Below are 22,642 nucleotides of genomic sequence, written 5' to 3'. Positions count from 1 at the left end.
TATAAAAAAGTGCTATATTCAGATAGAACATGTAGAAGCTCACATGATAAAACTGAAACAATTGAACATGCAATTATGGAATCTCCTATATTTAATTAACTGAGGGCTAGCTTAATTACTCCTTTACTTTTGCTCCCATCTCCTCCAGTTCTCACCCAAATTGCCAGTCAAGACCAACTCAGACGGAGGCTTGAAAGACTGCATCGTACAAGTTTGAACAGAAACCACAGTTCCTGGGAGAGTTGTGTCAGGCTTGATGAAGACAGACCCACTACTGACACCATATGGGCTTTGGTTCCTCTGTAAGGTTTACTCACTATGGAGGTGGGTAAATGGTCTGCCCTAAGGCCAGAGAGACGCAGCAGGCAGGATGTCTTCTAAACCTTCTTTAGAAGAACAACATAGACTTAACAAGGGCTGGAGTCCTAACCACTGACAACCCAAGTCTAACTAGTATATTCCAGAAGACACAACCACTCATGGGAAAAGAGGGAGTTCCACTAGGGTTGCCAAGTGCCACTTACAGTTTAGTGGGGGAGTCCCGGTTGCCGGTCTGGAGATCCTCGGCGTGCACGATGCAATGACGCCACCCAGAAGTGATGTCATCTCATCGTGCACGTTGGGGGCAGGGCCACAATCATCTGAAGGGAAAACATAGAGTTTTCCCTCGGATGATAGAGTGTCCCCCTGCAATGTGCCCGACGCAATTACATCACCTCCAGGTGATGTGTTCACACCAGGCATGTCGCATGCTTTGGGGGTGGGGTCCCCCTTGGTGACAAAATCCCCGCCAGTGGGGAACGGGCCTCTCGGGCAGGGGTTTCCCTGGCCTCCAGGGGGACTTAGCAACCCAAAGTTCCACTTAGGTGGTTCCATATACTACAAATATAACATGCTTAGATTTTTCTGTGACTGTAGCCGATCAAATTTTCTAAACATTAAATAGGTACTGATTAGAAAATTATAGCCCTCTGAATAGGAAACAAAGGGCCACACCCTTAACTGGAAACAAACAAAAGTGAACATTAATAATCTGAGAAATTATGCCTTTTTATTATTGACTAGTCATTTGGAAAAGATGGAAGTGAAAAAAACCATACTATTATTTCAAATTATTTATCCAAAAGCATTATATATTGTTTGGCAGGTAGAAATTAGAAAGGATTACAAACATTCAGAAGCTAATTTGGACAGTGATGTGATGTCACATGTCTTTTAGACTTGCTGACCAGATAATGAGGGGGAAAGATATGACGAATTTCCAGTGCAATCTTTCATTTTGTTATAAACAAATCTTATGTCATGACAGCCAAGTCGAGTTTTAATATGCATGCAGAAACAGCTTAACATGGCACAGCTGTGAACAAATGGTAAAAAGAACTAAAGAGGATACATACACAGACCAGTTACCACATATAAAGCTTAACAAGAGTTGTAAAGGTTTTAACATTTTCTATATATTTATTAGGCTAATACAAGAAGAGAGCTTTGACTGCTAGCGAATGTTTCATGTTAATTTGGTCAGCAGTTGCAAAACATGTTTCTTAAAGATTAACAAACAAGATTGGCATGATGAATAAAAACTTCACCAGAAGCACTTCTATTAGATGTCCATAAGCAAATTTTAGTGCCCATGGTCAATAAAACAGTAGTATTGATAACTGTTTTGCAAATCTGAAATAATGGGGCAGGTTTCACACACCCCTACTCACAACCTTAAAGAGCTTTTTTACATGCGAGGAATGGGATGTGAATTTACATGTGAGAAACAGGAGAGGAATCTGCACACAAACAGAAATAATCAATAAAGGAAAGTTACATATGTCACTTAGGGCCACCTGCCCCAAGGTCCCTGTTGTGGAAAACACTGCTGTGGAAAGTAGTTGCTTTTATTCTTCAGTGTCAACATAAGACCAACTCCCACAGTTCCAAAAAGATCAAAAGTGCTACCAATTTAGAGAAAGAGCATATACAAACTGCTCATCTCATGATAACTTACTTCTGTTTCTTTTATCCTCTCACAGCTTGGCATTCACTAGGTGGTATTTGCCTGAGCGCAGTAAGTAGTAATACTTCGCAGTGCCTCATCACATGCTGATTAAGTGATCAAAAGATGCCTGACATGACAATAAAAATGCACTCTAAACCTAAAAAAATCCCATCAATTTCTTAACCTCACCTCAAAATGCACTACACATTTGAAAGTCTAGTGGCAATAATATTTGGGGATTTATAAACAATTCCTCAGAAGAGAGGATTCTAGTTTTTAAAACATTTTTGCTACACTATTTTGGTGGTTGAATTAGTAAATCTCATGTTGTTTGGCACTGCATTTGTGTTTAGATCTCAGGCCAGTTTACATGGGAGTATTTCATTTCCAATTTTCATCAATCCTGTCCTGTCAGATTAGACTTGGAGAAATTGACAGGCCCAAGGGAACTGAATGACCTGATTGGGCCAGCAAGAATTTGAACCCACAATTCCTATAACCAAGCCCAACACTGTAGCCATTATTTCACATTAGTAAGAAATATAACATGCCTGACACAGAAATGTTCATTCCGAACTGTGTTTCATTCAATGATCCTGAAGCCAAGAATCACTTTCAGCTTATTTCTGACTTTCAGGAGATGCAGGGGATGACATATTTCTATCAAAGTCTCACTCCAACACCTAATGTGTTGACACTGAAAAAGAATCTAGTCACTGGATTCAGAAAACACAGAATTCCACCACTGTGTAATGAAGATCTTTTTTGGAAAAGTTATAAAATCCCCATTCTTATTTAATTCCATTTTGTATAAGAGAAATGTAAAACCAGAACTCCACAGCAAAAATATCATATTCTTTTGACCCTTTCAATTACTTTCAGAGCTTTTCCGCACAATAAAAAAAAATGTTACAAAGTTATGTTGTTTTGTAAGTGGTAGGCAAGCAATATCCCATTGCCATATGCTAGATTTGGAAAATGTGCAGGAGTGATGGTCATGGTGGCATGACAGTAAGGTATGGATCTTTGCAATCTTATTTTAAAAAATAGGGTTGATGATTAATCCTGTAGTGGGTCAAAAAGCAGAGATGTGTGCCTCTAATGACATCACTTTTAAATACCAAAGCACAAACTTTTCCCTGTTTTTTTTAAAAAAATAGGAGACAATATCCAGGATTTTGTGGAGCAAATGAGTAACAGATACCTTTTTATCATAGTAAGACTTATACAAAAAACCAGTTTCACTCCAATGACAATAAAAATGAAGCCATATATATAAAAAATCTGGTTGCCAGCAGGCTGCAGGTGGCACATCTGGCTCTGCCAACTGAGTGTAGTCTAATTGCGGAACTGATGGTAGCTCTCTGTGGTAACGTTTATTTACAATGAAACATTGGACTTTTATTGAAGGTTTCTTCTACTCCGTGAATTGGAAGATATCCTTGTATGGGTTGTGTCTCTTCTTTGCTCTGTGGCCAGGGCATATGCATTCCCCCCCCAAAGGTTTCCACTCTTCTGAGGAGGAGCTCAATTCCCCAGTTCATGTCTTGTCCAGCTTCCAACAAAGACAGATCTACCTCTTGTGTCACAATCACAGAAGAGAGATAATTCTCCCTGAAGACATGTAAGTGAAGATACTGTAAGGCTGAAAAATAGGTGAGGGGAAAAACAACAACAACAACAGTGTCCCTATTGACTTAGGGAACCCCTTTCCAATTCCTCCTACACCTACTAGGGTAAGGAAGGATACCTTCCAATCCACTGATGAGAAGAAACCTTCATGGTAAGTCCAATGTTTCATTCTCCATCAGTGGAGGAAGGTGTATGAGATATTGAAAAGTTCTATTATCCCAGGTGGGATAAAACTGAAAAGAGAGGAATTAAGGAACTACTTAATTACCCCTCTTAGGTAGATGGGGACATCTAACATAGGGTAGCTGAGATGACTACAAATTGAAGAGAGATGATTGTCCTGATTCCTGTGAAACACAGAGTTAACTGATGACAAGAAAGAGGGGTTGATGAGTAAGGGAGCAAAGTTCATATCTGAGCTAAAGGACAGATAGCTCTGAAGCTTTCCTTACTGGGGGTGAGGGCACAAGAAGCTACTTCAAATGCTTGAATTCTCAGTGCAGCAGTCCAAGAGTTCAAAGGAGGTTTGAGCAGAACTTTCAGCACCCTGTGGAGATTCCATGAAAGAAAATGATACTGAGTGTGAGGACTGGCTAGGACTGCTTCCCTTTGGGAAAGGTGTAACTGACTGTGTCTGGTACATGTTCTGCAACAGGACAGGGAAACCATGAAGAGTCATCACCTGGCACCAGAGTGAGTTGTAACTGATGCATTCTATCCTGGAGGTAGTGGAGACCTCTAACATGCTTCCAGTCAATGGGGTTTTCTTTCCCCAATTCTGCCAGTGGAAAACTATGTAAGTGGTTTGGTAGATCTCATGGACTGAAAGCTTTCAAAAATTCCAGGCTGCCTGGAGATCTTTTCTGACCAGCCAGCCACTCTAGCATCCTCCTTTCAATTTCTATACAATGAAATGGAGTCCATCCCTGAGTAAGGTGGAAGAGGGGATCCTGTAGAAGGATGTAATACTCCACTGGGAAGGTCCCCAATAACTGCTGTGACATTGCCTCTAGCTTGGAGAATGAGGGTGGAGGGAGCACCTTTCAGTGCTAGTACTTGCCAGGACTCCCTGGCCTTGCATAGTCATAAGGTTGCCAGGTCTATTGGAGATGCCGGCGGGGGGATGGGGGGATGTTCGTGAGTCCAAAAGCCAGAGTGTCCCCCTGTCAGTGATGTGATGTAGGCACTTCCAGGTGATGTAGGCACATCACAAAACATTGCTGTTGGGGGGAAGTTCCTCCCACCAGCCAGCTGGCTGGTGGCGGACAAGAGCCCACAAAAGCGGGCAATTCCCTGCTCCCAACTGGGGAATGGCAACCCTACGTAGTTAAGAGTTGAAAAGTGCCAGCTCAGATGACCTGTAGGCAGCTCCTTTGACCAGCCCATCCGCCCTGGTTTTTCAGAGCAGGAAAGGGCCTACCGTTCACTCCCTGACCCTACTGGTGCTTCGGCAGAGGAGAGGAAAGCGGCAGCTGAAGAGGCACTGATCGTGCAGTTAGAAGAGCAGTAGGTGGCTCCATCAATAGGCTTGTCCACCACCTGTACTTTGGAGTAGGAGAGGGCCAGCTGTCAACCCCTCATCCCTGCCAGTGCTTCAGCAGGTGAGGGGAGTGGCAGCTGAAGAACAGATCCTGTGGTTCCAGAGGCTAGTGCCAGGGTTCCGGGAGGAGGAGTGGTTAAGCTCAACTCCATGGTGGCTCAACTCCAGTTGCTGCCTTGGGGCATTGTTCCGTCTGGGATGGCTTTGTGTATTTTCTCTCCACCTACTGCCACTCATGAGTGAAAGGTGGAGGCTGATGATTTTTTAAGGTATTTTTTTACCTGTATTTTTAAAAAGCATTGTGGGAGAACTGTGGAAGCTTGTCCATCCACAGAACAGGCTGGGCATGGACTGGAGAGTTGAGCACTTCCTCACACTAGTGGAAGCCTTTGCAAAAAAAAAAAAAAATACATATGCCCTGCCCATGGAGTAAGGAGGAGCCAAACTCACACAAAGATACTTTTCTCCACTGATGGAGAAAATGTATATGCCACCTCTCCTGAAACATGCTCTGGGCAGCTCACAACTAAAACAGTAATGCGAGCAAAGCAAAGGCATTAAAACAATGTAAATGTAACACTGAGCATCCTACAAATGGTACCATGAAACAGTAGTCAACTTAGAAACGGATCATAACATAGCTATAAAAGAGGGAATCCTTTCATTAAATGCCTGGCAAAGTAAGGTGGGCATCTCTGGCCACCACCTCCCTCCCTTCTGCAGACAGTGGCTGGGCCTGAGATCTTAACAAGTAAGCTGCAGCAGTTGCAAATTTGACTTCAATAATGTCTCTGTAGTAAGTGGAAATTAAAATGCTCAAGAATCAATTATACATAGGGATGCCAGAGCTACCTCAGTAAATGCCAGGAGATTTTGAGGCCAGTGCCTAGGAAGGTGGAGTCTGGAAACGATGTGACATCACTTCTAGGTGCTACTCCAATTTCTATGGTTAAAAACCACACAGCGTGGGCAAATGGTATTATACCGTAAATTTTAGTCTAAGTTCAGGACAGATGGGAATGCTAACAGGTGCCATGAGAAGGAAAGATTAACAAACATTTCTGCTTTTTACCAAAGATCTTACACTTGTCGGTCATAAAATTGTTAGCTTTAAGAGATAAATAACAAAATATATTTTTTAAGAGGAAGAAGAAAAGAAGAGATTGGAATTATACCCCGCCCTTCACTACCCAAAGGAGTCTCGGAGCGGCTTACAAACTCCTTTCCCTTCTCTTCCCCACAACAGACACCCTGTGAGATAGTTGGGGCTGAGAGAACTCTTGACAGAAACTGCTCTTTTTCAAGAACAGCTGTGCCAGAACTATGGCTTGCCCAAGGTCATCCAGCAGATGCAAGTGGAGGAGTTGGGCATCAAACCCAGTTCTCCCAGATTAGAGTCCGCACACTTAACCACTACACCAAACTGGCTCTCCCTTTAAAAAAAGAATGCCTCCAATCAAGGCTTTTTTGGGGGGGAAACACGTTGGAACAAAGTGCCGGCACCTCTTCAACAAAATTCTTTTTAGAATGTTTAAAAGTTCATGAGTTTCCAGTGTACAGATTGAAAACATCATTTCCCTCTTGAGAGTTCCAGCACTTTTTTTAAAAAAAGCCCTGCCTCCAATGATATTTATGATTCTGCTAGGGACCTGTTGTTGTCCGTGGCCAAAAAGAAGCACATTTCCACCCAAAATGCATGTTAATTTTGGAGGCAGTTCAGAGAGACATGTGTGCATAACTCTATTGTTGAAATAAGCATATTAGAATTGCTTTGTATAACACTGTTTACAGATTAATATACAATGTTGGTGGCTTGGCTGAAATTGAGAATTTTTGAACTTCTGTCAACTCCAAAAGAATGGCAGCATTTACACAGAAATTTCCAAAGAATGTCAGTTTGATACCACTCAAACCAACTAAAGGCTTCATTCATTCCTTACTTTAACTGTTAACTGGTGGAAGTTTTGAATGTAACTCCCTGGGAGCAGGGGTTTGGTCTGTATTTTCTTCTCCTTACACTTGAGGGACAAACATTGTTGAAGGCATTTTTCAGACTGCAGTCGCCTTTCATGTTTTCATGTGCATTGTGCCACTTCTGATGACCACACTATCAGTGAGATCCACTCAAACTTCCCCTCAGGAGTTCCATCTGTTTGTGTGTGGGGGGGGGGTTGCACATGCTTTGAAGCATTTGAGCATTTCAGCAGCCTTGTTCACTTGCCTTCTTTATATGAAAGTAGCTCCATTTACTCTTGTGTCAAGCACAGTAGCTGGAGCACAAAAGATAATTTATTTGCACCATTGGCTTTGGTAATGAAGAGGGGGACATGGCTCAAAGAAAAATCCCTAAGGTAGTTATGGCAAAACTGACAAACTACATTAATCAAAGACTGAAAGCTAAATTTGAAAATAACTGGTGAGTTTTCTATGATTAACCAATCTCCATAGTTAATTTGAATGATTTTATATTATATGATAATAATATACAATAGTTTTCATATGAAATATTATGGGCATTATTTTTGTATGACTGTTACAATGAGAAAATGGTAGAATATGTCAAATAGGTAATTATACTGATTTTTAAGCCATTATGCCACATATATTTTTAAGCTATTATGCCATATACTCTCTCTCTCTCTATATATATATATATCTTAAAAATTCAAAGTAAAATTTTAAAGAAAAGAAAAATCCCTAAGGCTACTCAAATACAAAGTGGCCCAAAATATCCCAAAATACATACATATTGAATCTTGTATGAAATCAGAAGCCAAATATTTTGCCCATCATGACCCGTAGGAACTGTAAATGGAAAGCTGCCATTTGTATGAATGTGCCTTTATAGCCATCCATTACATTTTTGTTCTAACTTTCCTCCAAGGTACTTAGGAAGGGACACATGGTCCCACCTCCAGTTTGTATCGTGATAAGATCCCTGTGGGGAAGGTTACGCTGAGTGTGTGTGACTGACCTAGGTACATACAGTGAACTTCATGGCAGAATAGGGAAGCTGGGCAGCCTAGCCTGACACAATCCTCTGTGCTAGGGCTCCCAACTCCCCCGGTAGGGCAGAAATCCCCCGCCCCGGAGGCTCCGTTCCCCGACGCCAGGGAATCGGGGCCCGGGGGAAACCCCTCCCCGGCGTGCGCATCACCGGAAGTGACGTCGCACGCTGGGGGCGGGGCCACGCCATTTGAGGGGGAAACTCTTTGTTTTCCCCTCAAATGGCGTGGCCCCACCCAGCGTGTGACGTCACTTCCAGTGACGCTCTGGCGGCGCGCGCACACACACGTTCTCGACCGGCTCCCGGAGCAGCAGGACGCTCCCCCGCCGGTAGGATTTTTACATTTGGCAACCCTACTCGGTGCCAATGTGTCAAAACCTGTATTTTGTGTGTGTGTGAGTGCGTGCAGGCCAAAACGTGCATTGTGTGTACAGGTTCAGCCTCTTAAATTGCCTCTGACATGGCAACCCCATGAATTAGCATTCTCCAAAATGCCCTGTTGTTAACAGCCTTGCTCAGGTCTTGCAAACTGAGGACTGTGGCTTCCCTGACTGAGTCAAAACACTTCATGCTGGGTCTTCCTCTTTTCCTTCTGCCTTCAGATTTTCTTAGCATTATTGTCTTTTCCAGTGACTCTTGTATTCTCATAATGTGACTCAAGTACGATAGACTCAGTTTAGTCATTTTAGCTTCTAGGAAAAGTCCAGGCTTTGATTTGATCTAGAACCCACTTATTTGTCTTTTTGGCAGTCCATGGTATCTGTAAGACTTCCCTCCAACACCACACAAACAATTGGATATAGAAATTCATGTCTGATCTTTCAAGTAACAGGCTCCTACACAGTGCTGTTGGGTTTTGTGGAGGGTGGGTGGGGTGAGCAATACACAATCACAACCCATTCGAACTTCAGCACAAAACACTACCTAGTACAGAATTTCACTGTAATAGTGCCCTTCTCTAGCTCTTCAGAATTATCCATTAATTCAGTTTACATTGTTCAGCCCAAAATAATCCTAAAACAGTCAAAGTTTCATCTCAAACTGAATAGCAAGTTAGCAACAAAGACGTTGCCAGGGGCAAGGGGACAGAACAAAAGGAGCTGGCAGAGGATGGCTTGGGAAGACAGAGGTTGACATCAGACTTTACAGTCTGATTACAAAGGGCTAAAAATAGCAGCAATTGACTCGCCAACTTAGTCCTTTTAAGTATTGTGGTTGATGACAGTGCTTTGTCCCAGAACATTTATCACAGGAGACAAACAGAATACAAACATTGATCCTTAGCTCCCTTAAATATAATATATATATAATATATGCAGAACTAGGAAAAATGTTCTAATTAGGTTGACCTTTATGAACCAAATCAAAAACATAAAGAAAAACCTGTGCTTAGAAACAATCTACATACTAATCAAATTGACTAAATCTGATACTTTAATCTGGTAACTGGAACTGTGAATGGGCAAGACAGAGCTTTCTACAAACCTGAAAAATGTCCTTAATTGACAGAAAAATGTGAAATCTAAAAAAAAAAAAATTGCAGGGTAACCCCCACCCCCCAAATGATAAACGGCACTCTTGTAGCTTTAAGCAGTGGATTACCTCAGTGGCTGTTGCTAGGCAACCACAGGATTCCAGGCTTGGTTAGGCCTGACTAGGCTTGCCAGCTCCAGGTTGGGAAATTCCTGGAGATTTTGTGGAGGAGTTGGGGGGGGGGGGTTCAGCCAGATATTGTACCATAGAATCCACACAAAGCAGGCATTTTCTCCAGGGGAACAGATCTGTCATCTGGAGTTCAGTTGTAATTCTGGGAGATTTCTAGGTCCCACCTAGAGGTTGGCAACCCTAGGCCTGGCAGCAACCTCTGGGCGACTTGGAACACCCAACTTGCATGACTCAACTAGGCCTGGCTGCTTCCTACGGTTAAACAGCAGCCACTCTGTGAAAGCCAGTGTGGTGTAGCAGTTAGAGCTTCAGAGCAGGGTCTGAAAGACACAGTAAGCTTCTCACTGCGGAAGCTTACTGGGCGATTATGAACCAGACACATACTTTCAGCCTAACTATCTTGCAGGGTTGTTGTGCAGGTAAACAGGAGGAGAGGAGAATGATGCAAGCTACTTTGGTCCCCACTGTGGATTAAATGAAGTAAATAAACAATAAATGTAGCTGAAGAGGGGAGGCAAGTAAAAGGTATGTTGATGAATGGCTAAGAAGGAGAGAATGAGGCAGGGAAAGTGGGGAGGATATGGGGGTTGGCAGGGGAGGGAAAGAAGAAATAGTGTGGGGTGGGGGATACAGGGAAAAGTGAGGTACCACCCCACAAGTCCTTAAAGGGTTCCCCACCATACAAGTGGGCTTGGCCCAGTGGCTTGCACCACACAACTAGGCCACAGTTTTCCTAAATAGAGGCTGCCAGATGGGGAGGAGAGGGAAAGCTTAAGACAAAGGGGCAGATAAGGGTAGGATGACTATTGACTGGAAAGAAGATAAGGCTGCCAACTCCAGGTTAGGAAATTATTAGAGATTTAGGGGATGGAGCCTAGGGCTTGTGGGTTCTGGGAAGGGGCCTCAGAGGGTATAATGCCATAGACTCCACCCTACAAACCAGCCATTTCCTTCAGGGGATCTAGGATTGCCAACCTCCAGGTGGGGCTGGTGATCACCCAGAATCACAACATAACAGAGATCACTTCCTTTGGAGAAAACGGCTGCTTTGGAGGGTAGACTCTATGACATTTTACCGTGCTGAAGTCTCTTCCTTCCCCAGACCTTGCCTTCCAAAGGCTCCACCCCCAAATCTCCAGGAACTTCCCAACCTGGTAGGCTTGCCAAGTCCCCCCGGGGGGTGGGGAAACCCCCGCCCCAGAGGCCTGTTCCCCGCCACCACTGGATTGGGCCCCGGGGGAACTCCACCCCGATGTGCACGTCACCAGGAAGTGACGCGACCACGCCGGGGGCGGGGCCACAGTCATCCAAGGGAAAACTCTATGGAACAAGGTGAGACTTGGCAACCCTACAACCTGGAGCTGGCAGCTCTAAGGGGAAACTGATCACTGTAGTTGGGAGATCTGTTGTGATTCCAGGAGATCTCAGAACCTGGAAGGTGGCGACCCTAGAAGGAGAGAAGGAAGCAGGCAAAGGGGAGAGGTTACGGGGACTTTCACAGAAGGGAACTAGGAAATAGTGGGGCAAGGAGAAATTAGATGCCTCCTGCAAGTGTTTGCAAGTTCCCACTTGTACTTTTTCTTTGCCAAGGCTACTTTCCAATAATAGAGGACAGATGGACTCACATTCTAGCTGTATCTGAAGAAGTGAGCAGTCACTCACGAAAGCTCATACCCTGCCACAAATGTTGTTAGTCTTTAAGGTGCTACTGGACTCTTGCTCTTTTACGGTGTCATCCGTATATTGGTGATAACCCAACCCAATTCTCCAGATGGCATCTCTGACCTGTTTCATGTAGATGTGAAAGACCACAGGGGACAAGATGGAACCTTGTGGGACTGCACAGGTCAAAGGCCACAAGGCTGAGCAGCAGTCCCCCAGCATCACCTTCTGAGAACTACCCTGCAGATATGATTGGAACCATCGCAGATCAGTGCCTCCCAATCCCAGCCCAGACAGGCAAGTCCAAAAGGATACTATGATTGATGATACTGAAAACCACTGGAAGATCTAGGAGAATCAGAGTCACATTCTCTCTGTCCACCTCCTAGAGCAGGTCATGTACCAGGGTGGCAAAGGCTGTTTCAGTCCCATAACCTAGCATAAACCAGATTGGAAAGGATATAAAGAATAATGATGTTCTGATTTTATTGAAAACCATTTTTTCCAATAAAGATTAATCAGATCTTCGATGTTTGTCAGTTTCCTTCCATTAAGAGGAACTAAAAACAATCAGCTAATGTAAAATTTTATGTGAATTCCCTTTTAAAAACATAAATTCAAGTACAAAGGTCTGGTTTTTGCTGCTCATTTTCTGTCCTTCTAATTAGCCAGAATTCCATATTTTGGTACCAGAAAAAGAAATAAAAAATGCAGGCAATACGTAAAGGGAGAAGAGAATCCTACAGATTCAATGGTCTGTTCACAGCTCATTCAGTATTGATATTGCAGAACTAATGATCAAAAAAACAGAGAGGGTCTTTTTAGGGACAGGATCAAACAAAAGAGTAGTTCTGCTGCTCAGCCACATGAGGCCTCGTAATGTGTCACAGCATATTGATTACTTACAATATTAACAGCTTTCTCAGAGCACAGTATAGGAGAAAAAAGTGGCACAGGAGTATCACAATATGTGTACACCAGAATCTGGTGTTTCAGACTTCGAAATACTGGGCCTAATGTGACTCTACCACATAGTAAACACACATTGCTCCTCCTACTCATGGAACTATTTCAACCCCTCAGAACAACCATTCTCTGTATTTTATATACATAACTCTTACATACATAACTCTTGGTCTCCACTTCCAAAATATTATTTTCCCCAACCTTTGAGTGTCCCCTCAGCTCCCCTTAATGCGTGGTGGATAATACCACTCAAAACCTACACCAACTCAACCTCACCTACACCAACTCAACCTTTTCCAGCATGCCTTGAAACATTGTATTCATTCCCCACCCTCACTTTAAAAAAAATGAACATCCAGCCTGATGAAGATGTCTAGGGGAAAGTCTGCATACTATTTTTTGATACTTTGGTTGGCTTTCCCCCCTGTAATGTGGTGGATGTTCTTGCTCCTCACACAAAGCACTGCAGTTGTTCTCATCCCATCTCATCTCCCATCTTATCTCCCGTGGAATGGCCAGATCATGTGAGAAATCCCCAGGCCAGGACACCTGGTCCCAAAGGCAGTACTAGCAGTGTGTTTGATAGGATACTTCCATTTCATGTGATTCCTTATCATATTTAGACGTTCGTACTCTGAAATGAGATTTGGATACACAGAAGCAGCAAACATTTTGAAGAGGACACTCATTCATAAAAAACTCTCTCAACCATGTCCCTACAGGACATTTTCCGTTCATTTCAATACAGGAAGTAATTCTGTGCAAGAGAGGGGATTTACAAAGCTCTGATCCAGAAGCATAGTAGGCAAAAGTCGAACAGATTTTGTTGGCACAGCACCATTGTATATTTCATTCCTAAAATAGCCAAGAGAAGTCTTTTATGCTTATTTAAGGCCCAAATCCTTACATCTCATTTAAGTGTTCTTTCAGAGTTTACTGCAATGGATTATTTATGAAAACTTTACAATTGCAATTACTCATTACCATTTATGCCACGAGCTAGAAAATCCTTAAACAGAAAAGAGCACGTGGACTGCTCAAAAAAATAACATGGCAAAAAGCCCAGCCATGGAGGACTGTAAACTAGGGCAGCTATTTGCTTCCTGCCTGCTGCCACCAAGATCACTGTTTAAAGCCCTGGGGAATATCTGAATTCAACAAAAATGCTCAGATTATGTATCACTTATAGGAACTGCATCACAATGGCTCAATAAGCAGTGGAGATGTCTAAGCAAGTGCTGCAGAGATTTGTTGGGAGACCACAATACATGAGCAGTAAATGGGAACAGCTGTGTACATTGGGTCACAGACCGCCACTCTCAAACCTGGAATATTTCACATAAAGCCTCTTATAAAAGAATCCTGAACATGTGACCCCCCATTTTCTCAGTATCAAAAGTGCATGGCTAATAACTAAGCTAGAAAAAAAGATGTGTGTTATCTTCTAAGCAGGTGACATTATAAGTCCCATTACCCATGCAGATCTGACCTGTTGAAATATAGGCATTTATTTGGAAATAAAGTCTGGCTTATACAACCGAATAAGTCCTTTTGATTCAGTTGTGTGGAGGTTGTACATTGTGATAAGTTGTTCCTTTGTAGCTTCCCATTTGGTGGAATCTGCATTTTCTACCACAGAGCTTCTAAATCTGTATTCATTTATTTCAGGTAGTACTACACTGCTGTGAACTGGATATCCCAGGCTAGCCTGATCTTAGATCTCAGAAGCCAAGCAGTGTTGACCCTGGTTAGTATTTGGATGGGAGACCACCAAGGAAGTCCAGGGTTGCAAACAGAGGCAGACAATGGCAAACCACCTCTGAACATCCCCTTCCCTTAAAACCCCCACAAGGTCATCATAAGTCAGATGTGACTTAACAGCAAATATATACGAGTGTGTGTGTGTGTGTGTGTGCGCTTGCACACACACACACAGGGAAGGCTGCTCTAACCAGTGGTATGCAACAGGGCCTGGGTGCCCCACTGGGGTTTGGTGGCCCTAAATAGGGTTCAGGCTTTCCTTCATAATTGTAACAAGAAGGAAAAAAACAAACCAGGAGTCAAATTTGGTAAGATTGTTAGAAACCAGATAAAATTAACTTTCTGAACCAATTCAGGCCTATGACTAGCCATCCTGGCCTAACCAAGTTTGAGACCACTACAGTTTGAGTGCAAGGCCTCTGTTCTCTACTGTGCATGAATTACAAGAGGGAAAGGTAGGATATCTGCAAACCCTGCTCCCAGTTCCTGTCACATTTAGCTGCTCTGCTTGTGGTCATAAACCACACCTCCATCTCTGTTCCTATGGAATACAAATTATTTTTACAAAATAATTTCCATTATGGAAAAAGTGAGGAGACATATAACTGCAGCAATAATCCTCTTTCCTTTGTTTTCAGTATATATATGGGAGTTGGGTAAATACTCCCCAACTGTTGGCTCACCCAACAAATTTGGGCTCAATTACAGATTACTAGAAGTTCCATTAATGTAGGGTTGCCAAGTATAGCACCTCCGCAGCGGGGGACTCCCAGGTGGATCCCGGAGCACGCGCGTCCACGCCACACGCACGTCACCAGGAAGTGACGTTATGATGCCGGGCACGCTGGGGGCGGGGCCACGACCATTCGAGGGGAAATGACCATCCCCTCGGATGGTTGTGGCCCCGCCCCCAGCGTGCCCGGCGTCATAATGTCACTTCCTGGTGATGCGCACGCCGGGGTGGGGTTCCCCCCGGGGCTCGATTCCGCGGCGGTGGAAATCAGGCCTCCAAAGCAGGGGTTTACCTGCCACCCGCCCCCACTTGGCAGCCCTACATTAATGGAATCCACTAGTACTGAAGGTCCAATCAGAATTGAGGCCCTGCACAACTGATTTTTAAAAGGAAACTTTGCTAACAGGCCTGTTTGTGGCACTTTCAGCATCTCATTTATTTGAGCACAGATATACTCCAGGGAAGTGGAATCAACTGAGATGCACGCTGGATGGCACAGGAAGGCAGTAACGATGAGTTCATTGTTCCTTTCGTTAATTATATTCCTCCACAGCTAGTGCAGTCTGTACAGCAGCTTCTTGGTGCTTGGGGGGGGGGGCAACAGTAGCCCCACTGGTGGACCTCCTGATGGCACCTGGTATTTTTGGCCACTGTGTGACAGAGTGTTGGACTAGATGTGCCATTGGCCTGATCCAACATTGGCTTCTCTTATGTTCTTATGACCATACTATGACAAAAATAACATTCACAGGGACCCTGTGATGGGGGTATATCCTTCTGTTAAAGGTAAAGGTTCCCTTGCTCGAAAGCTAGTCGAGTCCGACTCTAGGGTTGCGGTGCTCATCTCCGTTTCAAAGCCGTAGAGCCAGCGCTGTCCGAAGACGTTTCCATGGTCATGTGGCCGGCATGACTAAACACCAAGGCGCTGTTAATTAAAGATCCTTCTGTTACCCCTTAATTAATTACAAAAAGAAATTTTCACAAATTTGTTCATTGCTTTCATTCCCTATTCTGAATTTTCACAAAGCTCAGAGACTAGCTAGGCTTACGCACAACTTTTCTGGCAGAGGTTCTACTTCTCTCCACAGAAGAGTCTCACACAGGCAGAATCCAGTCCTCTTTTGTGGTTCTTGATCACCACATGAGTAGTACCCTCCCACGCACACACCTCAGCTAAAGATCAAGAATGTGTCCTCCTGCCTTTGAGGCCAGCCACAGTTCTTTTAGATGCTGATGTTAAAATGTCAAGGCAGTGTGTGACTGCAATAAAAAAAGGCCAAAGCTATGCTGGGGATTATTAGGAAGGGAATTGAGAACAAATCAGCCAGGATCATAATGCCCCTGTATAAATCGATGTGTGACCTCATTTGGAATACTGTGTACAGTTCTGGTCACCACACTTCAAAAAGGATATTATAGCATTGGGGAAAGTGCAGAAAAGGGCAACTAGAATGATAAAAGGGTTGGAACACTTTCCCTATGAAGAAAGGTTAAAGCGCTTGGGGCTCTTTAGCTTGGAGAAACAACAACTGAGGGGTGACATGATCAAGGTTTACAAGATTATGCATGGGATAGAGCAGGTAGAGAAAGAAGTACTTTTCTCCCTTTCTCACAATACAAGAACTTGTGGGCTCTCAGTGAAATTGCTGAGCAGTCAGGTTAGAACAGATAAAAGGAAGTACTTCTTCACCCTAAGAGTGATTAACACATGGAATTCACTGCCACAGGAGGTGGCAGCAGCTACAAGCATGGACGGCTTCAAGAGGGAATTAGATAAACATATGGAGGAGAGGTCCATCAATGGGTATTAGCCACAAGGTATAGACAGGAACTCTCAGGCTGGGGCAAGTGATGCTGTGTATTCTTGGTGGGTGGGAGGGCAACAGTGGGAGGGCTTCTAGTGTCCTGGCCCCACTGCTGGACCTTCTGATGGCACTGGTATTTCTGGCCACTGTGTGATACAGAGTGTTGGACTGGATGGGCTATTGGCCTGATCCAACATTGGTTTCTCTTATGTCCTTATGATGTTGCCCCAGACAGAAAGGAAGTTGTTCTGACACAGCTAGGATTCTTGGGCTGTATCTTGAGGGAGTCTCAGTCCAAACCGGGGGCGGGGGGGATGCAAGCAGCCTGCTTCCAGGGCATCTAATAAAAGTGGGTTTGGAGCCTTCTAATTATTTTTATTAATTATTTAATGGGTATCCAAAGCAGTGTACAGCACTGTTCTTCCCACCTGTTTTATCATCACAACAACCACCTTGTAAAATAGGTTACTCTGAGAGAGAGCAAGAGAGGGAGAGAGAAGCCCCATGCCACTCAACAAACTTTCATGACTACTGGGGATTTGAACCTGGGTCTCCTTGATCCTAATCCAGAACACTACTCAGTAGCTTAAAGCAGTAACTAAGGCGATGCAACATGAAATAGATAGGCTTGTCTCCACCAGGCTCCCTATAATTAGAGCCCTGGCTCTATGCCTCTTGCAGCCCCTAAATTTGGTGTAGTGGTTAAGTGTGCGGACTCTAATCTGGGAGAACCCGGTTTGATTCCCCACTCCTCCACTTGCACCTGGCTGGATGACCTTGGGCAAGCCATAACTCTGGCACAGCTGTTCTTGAAAAAAAGAGCAGTTTCTGTCAAGAGTTCTCTCAGCCCCACCTACCTCACAGGGTGTCTGTTGTGGGGAGGGGAAGGGAAAGGAGTTTGTAAGCCGCTCTGAGACACCTTTGGGTAGTGAAGGGCGGGGTATAAATCCAATCTCCTCCTCCTCTTCTTCTATGAGCATCAGTTTTCTGGTAGCCATTTTTAAAATCTTTATCCAGGGCTGCAGAAAAGGGCTAAAAATAATGTATTATAGAATATTTGTGGCTCTGGATTTCAAAAATATTGAGAACATTTTGTCCCTGTTTTATGAATATAGTTTGTTTCCCCCCAATAGTCACTGAAAAGGGAGTTCTCTCATTTCACATGATATTTACTTTTCTGAAGGAAAAGTAAGGAAAATACCAGCTTGCTTTCAGCAACCGCTGCTGGTCCAGCGCTCTCACAAGAAGATCCTGGGTAAACTGAAAGGTATTAACAAGCCTCAAGTTCCAAATCCAACTGACACAGGTATGCAAAAAGGCAATACTATTTACTGCAGAGCTATCTGCTTGTTTAACAATTACAGTCAATCAGTGACTGGAAGAAAACAGAAAAACAAAGTCTGAGGAAAGAAAACAATGTTCAAGATACTGAAAGAGATGCATTCATGGAACAGAAGCCCCAGCCACTCCCCCTCCTTTTCTCCCCTTTTCTTTTTGTTTTTCTTTCGAGAGAGAGAGAGAGAGAGAGGAGCTTGGGTTTTATTATAACAGTAATCAACAAAGCACTAGAAAGAACTTTTAAAAAATGCTGTGCATAAGTGTTAGAGATATGGTTGGGCAGATCAAAGGATTTTGAAGTGAGAAAGGGGTTTGGCAAACCCTACATTATAGATGGTAGTCCCTCCCCCTCAAACTCATCACCTCAGACCTAAGCAAGAATAAATCTGAGCAAGACTCCTGGTCATTTTCATTCCATTCACACAGTATAGACGAAGGGAGAATATAAGACTGTTTTCCCCAATCCTCCCATCACAGAAGAATCCGGAACAAGAAGGGAAAGCACTGGGACTGGAAGCACCTAGTCCAGTGGTTCTCAACCTGTGGGTCGCGACCCCTTTGGGGGTCGAACGACCCTTTCACAGGGGTTGCCTAAGACCATCGGAAAATTTGTAACAATCAAAATACATCCTGCATATCAGATATTTACATTACAATTCATAACAGTAGCAAAATGACAGTTATGAAGTAGCAATGAAAATAATTTTATGGTTGGGGGTCACCACAACATGAGGAACTGTATTAAAGGGTCGCGGCATTAGGAAGGTTGAGAACCACTGACCTAGACTGTTGCACTGGCTGACTAGAAAGGAGCCAGGCCAAAGACTCTGCAGGCAACCACCTTTGTGTTTCAGGGCGGGGGAGTATGCTCTCACATGAGACTTTATTTAGAAGGTATAGATAGGGGCTCTGGGGCAAGTGATGCTCTGTCATCTTGGTGCTTGGGGGGGGGTCAACAGTGGGAGGGCTTCTAATGTCCTGGCCCCACTGGTGGACCTCCTGATGGCACTGGTATTTCTGGCCACTGTGATACAGAGTGTTGGACTGGATGGGCCTTTGTCCTGATCCAACATTGGCATCTCTTATGTTCTTATGCCTTCAAGCACAGCAGCAGTTCTTTCACAGTGCACATTTTGGCAATTTCTCATATAAATTGTGAATTCCGGGTGGGGGGGGGCCATGTTAGTCTGTTGCAGCAAACAAAAGAGAGTACTACAGCATGTAAAAGTTAACAGATTGATAGTAGCAAAAGCTGTTGTGAGCTAGAGCCTACTTCCCAGAAGCATGAAGTGAAATTTCAGTCTGCAGATATATAGACACAGAAGAGGGGAAAAATAGTGAATGATAGGGTTAAAAGAGCATGAAACTCAACAGAGATAATCAATGTTTTACTATTATTGCTGCTCTATTTATATACTGCCTTTCTGCCATAATGGTTCCCAAGCTGGTTTATAATAACATAAACAATTCACAATTAAAATAGTAAAGCAAATCAGTTTGGGGACACAAGCACAGAAATGTGATGATTCAGTCCTATCCCATCACACCCAGATGTCCTTGTGGTAGCTCCTTCCTTATTCAATGGGTCAGTTGCAAGGCCAGGGGAAACAGCAGCCTCCTTCCTTTGAAAGATGCTGCAATAAGAGAGTTCTGCAGCATCATGGGTTGATATTTCCTAAGAAAGGGAGCCTATCATTGCCTGGTTGCCAAGACAACATGGCCTAGGTTCTGTATGTCAGTTGAAAAGACAATGAGTTTGTATGCATTGCATGGACTTTTTAGTCCACTGTCCACAATTCCTGTCCACCTGCATTTGTGTATAGATCTCACTGCAGACCAAGAATTCACTACATGCATCTGATGAAGTAGGCTCTAGCCCACATAGACTTATACTACAATACATCCTTGAGTTTTACAGGCAACACAACAGTAAGATGAATTTTTAAAATACAAACACCAAAGATTAAATCTGCAATATGAATTCTAGTCTTACATGAATGCTACTATAACAGGATTGTTGAGAAATATATTCCTCAGTTTTTATTATCACAGAACTAGGAACTCTATTTTGAAATTTTAATAGGTTACAAGAATACAAACTAATTTTCAACAGGGGCCTGGAGACCAAGTCCTATGAGGAAAGGTTGAAGGAGTTGGGTATGTTTAGCCTAGAGAGGAAACGACTGAGAGGTGATATGATAGCCATCTCCAAGTATCTGAAGGGCTGTCATATAGAGGATGGAGCAGAGTTGTTTTCTGTTGCCCCAGAAGGTCAGACTGAAATGAAATCAAAAGGGTTTTGGGTTAAACATTAGAAAACTTCCTGGCAGAGTGGTTCCTCGGTGGAACAGACTTCGGGGGGGGGGGGAGCTCTGGAGGCTCTCCTTCTTTTAAGCAGAGGCCATCTGACAGCAATTCAGATTCTGTGAATTCAGGCAGATCATGAGAGGGAGGGTGGGAAGGAATGAGCCAATGCTCAACTCTCGTAGCCCTTTTTTACATGCCCATGGTAATGGTGATTGCCACTTCGGGGTCAGGAGGGAATTTTCCCCCAGGCCAGATTGGCCCAGGGATCCTGAAGGTTTTTTGCTTTCCTCTGAGCATAGAGCTGGCGTTCACTGGGGGAGTGGGGGGGGGAGAGTAGTTGAATTCCCTGCATTGTGCCAGGGGTTGGACTAGATGACCCCCGAGTTCCCTTCCAGCTCTGTGTTTCTATGTCCTGCTGATTTTATTATTACTCTGCCATAAGTAGATATTTGAGCCAAGCTCTGTGTTTCTATGTCCTGCTGATTTTGAAGCAGTGCTTGTACTTGTATTACTCTGCCATAAGTAGATATTTGAGCTTGATTTTAAGGGAGTGTACAGCAGACCTCTGCCCCCATCAACCATTGAATCAACAATACTTAGCTACTTATGTCACTTTTGAGAACGGAAGCCAGAATATATCACATTCCAATCATCCTCCAAGAAGTTTAGAGCAGCATACATGGGAGTATCTCATCTTCTCTTCTCAATAACCTTGCAGTCTTGGAAGCCAGTGGGGTGAAGTGGTCTGAGTACTGGACTACATATACCTGAATTCAAAGTCCTGTTTGACATGAGACCAACTGGATAACCTGGGGCCAATTATCCTCTTTCAGTGTAACCTATCCTACAGAATTGTTTTGAGAATAAAATGGAGGAGGAGAAACCCATGTATGCCACTTTGAGTTCTTTCAAGGAAGGGTGGGATTGAAAAATATACTAAAACCAGGATAGGCAGACAAGGAAGGTTAGACTCTGAGGCTCTGACTTGTCCAAAGCCATCCAGAGAGCTTCACATCTGAGTCAGGATTTGAACACAAGTCTTCCTAGTGCTACACTCCATGCAGTACATCTAGGGATGCCAGACCCCATGGTGGAGGGAGGGGGTCCCAAGCCCCACCTCTCTGCTGCTGATCAGCTGGCTGGTGGAGGGGACTTACTGCAAAAAAAAAAGAAGGGAATTTCACCTGATGTTTTAGCGATGTGACTTCCAACAGGACCCAGAAGTGACATGGGGACGTCAGGGCGATGCTCTGGTTTTTGGGCAAAATCTCTATAGTAGAAGCTAAGCCCACTCCCCATCCCTTGCCGACTGCCCGGAGAGACCTGGCAACCCCAAGTATGTCACACCTTTAAAGTTAGTGAGAGTCGTACCACTTGATTTCAATGAAACCTAATTGCAGGCTACATTAGCAACATGAGTCAAAATGAACTTAAAGGGGGGGGGAGAGTCCCATCAAGTCACAGCTGACTTTAGGGCAACTCCATAGGGTTTTCAAGGCAAGAGACAAATTATTTGCCATTACGTAGCAGCCCTGAACCTTCTTGGTGGTCTCTCAGCAAAGTACTAACCAAAGCCAACTCCGCTTAGCTTCCAAGGTCTGACAAGAGCAGGCTAGCCTGGGCCATCCAGGATAGGGTCAACTTAAGTAAACCAAATTGTTTTCTCAGTTTCCATTTTCTTTTTGCCATTAACAATGTGTTTGAAGTTAATGCTTCAGCTTAACAAAAGGATTAAAGGAAATACATAGATAGAGGTGGTTTTTTTAAAAAATGTACAACTCACCAAGCCCCCCCCCCGCCTACAACAACCTCCACTCACATTCATGACCACTCCAAAGAGCAAACTTATTATTCAAGCAACTTTTTTACCGCAGAAAAAGTCTCTGCAGTCTAACAACACCAGAGAAGGGAAACGTGAAAATTGGGTAGTGCAACAATCCTGAATATCCCAAGCAATGAACTGTGGGCTACTGAAGAAGTGGAGAACATGCAGTCTACATCTGGTCCGGTGGAAAAGCTGTCTCCACCCCCCACCCCCCAATCAAATGACCAGACCACAAACCAGTTATTTGACAGTAGCAGCAGTGGGCAGCACAGGAAAGAGTCTAGGGGGAGAAATGCACTTTGTGGGCCAGACACAGCCTACTTCTAGACTACCGGACATTGCTAAACTGGGAGATCCGGGTTCTTCAGTTCTCCGCTCCATCCCAGCATCAATAAGTGACCCTCACATCAC

The 22,642-nt window shown here is 43.9% G+C and overlaps 1 protein-coding gene across 1 annotated transcript in view; it reads right to left on the bottom strand.

Annotated features, from left to right (window-relative positions):
• FMN2 (formin 2) overlaps nt 1–22,642 on the bottom strand; it is a 267,533-nt gene that overhangs the window by 242,349 nt on the left and 2,542 nt on the right. The gene's annotated exons all lie outside the window — the stretch shown is intronic.

This window comes from Gekko japonicus, unplaced genomic scaffold, assembly GCF_001447785.1.
Source record: "Gekko japonicus isolate JY-2015 unplaced genomic scaffold, Gekko_japonicus_V1.1 scaffold378, whole genome shotgun sequence".
NCBI classification, from domain to species: domain Eukaryota; kingdom Metazoa; phylum Chordata; class Lepidosauria; order Squamata; family Gekkonidae; genus Gekko; species Gekko japonicus.
This window is presented reverse-complemented; position numbering and strand designations above follow the sequence as displayed.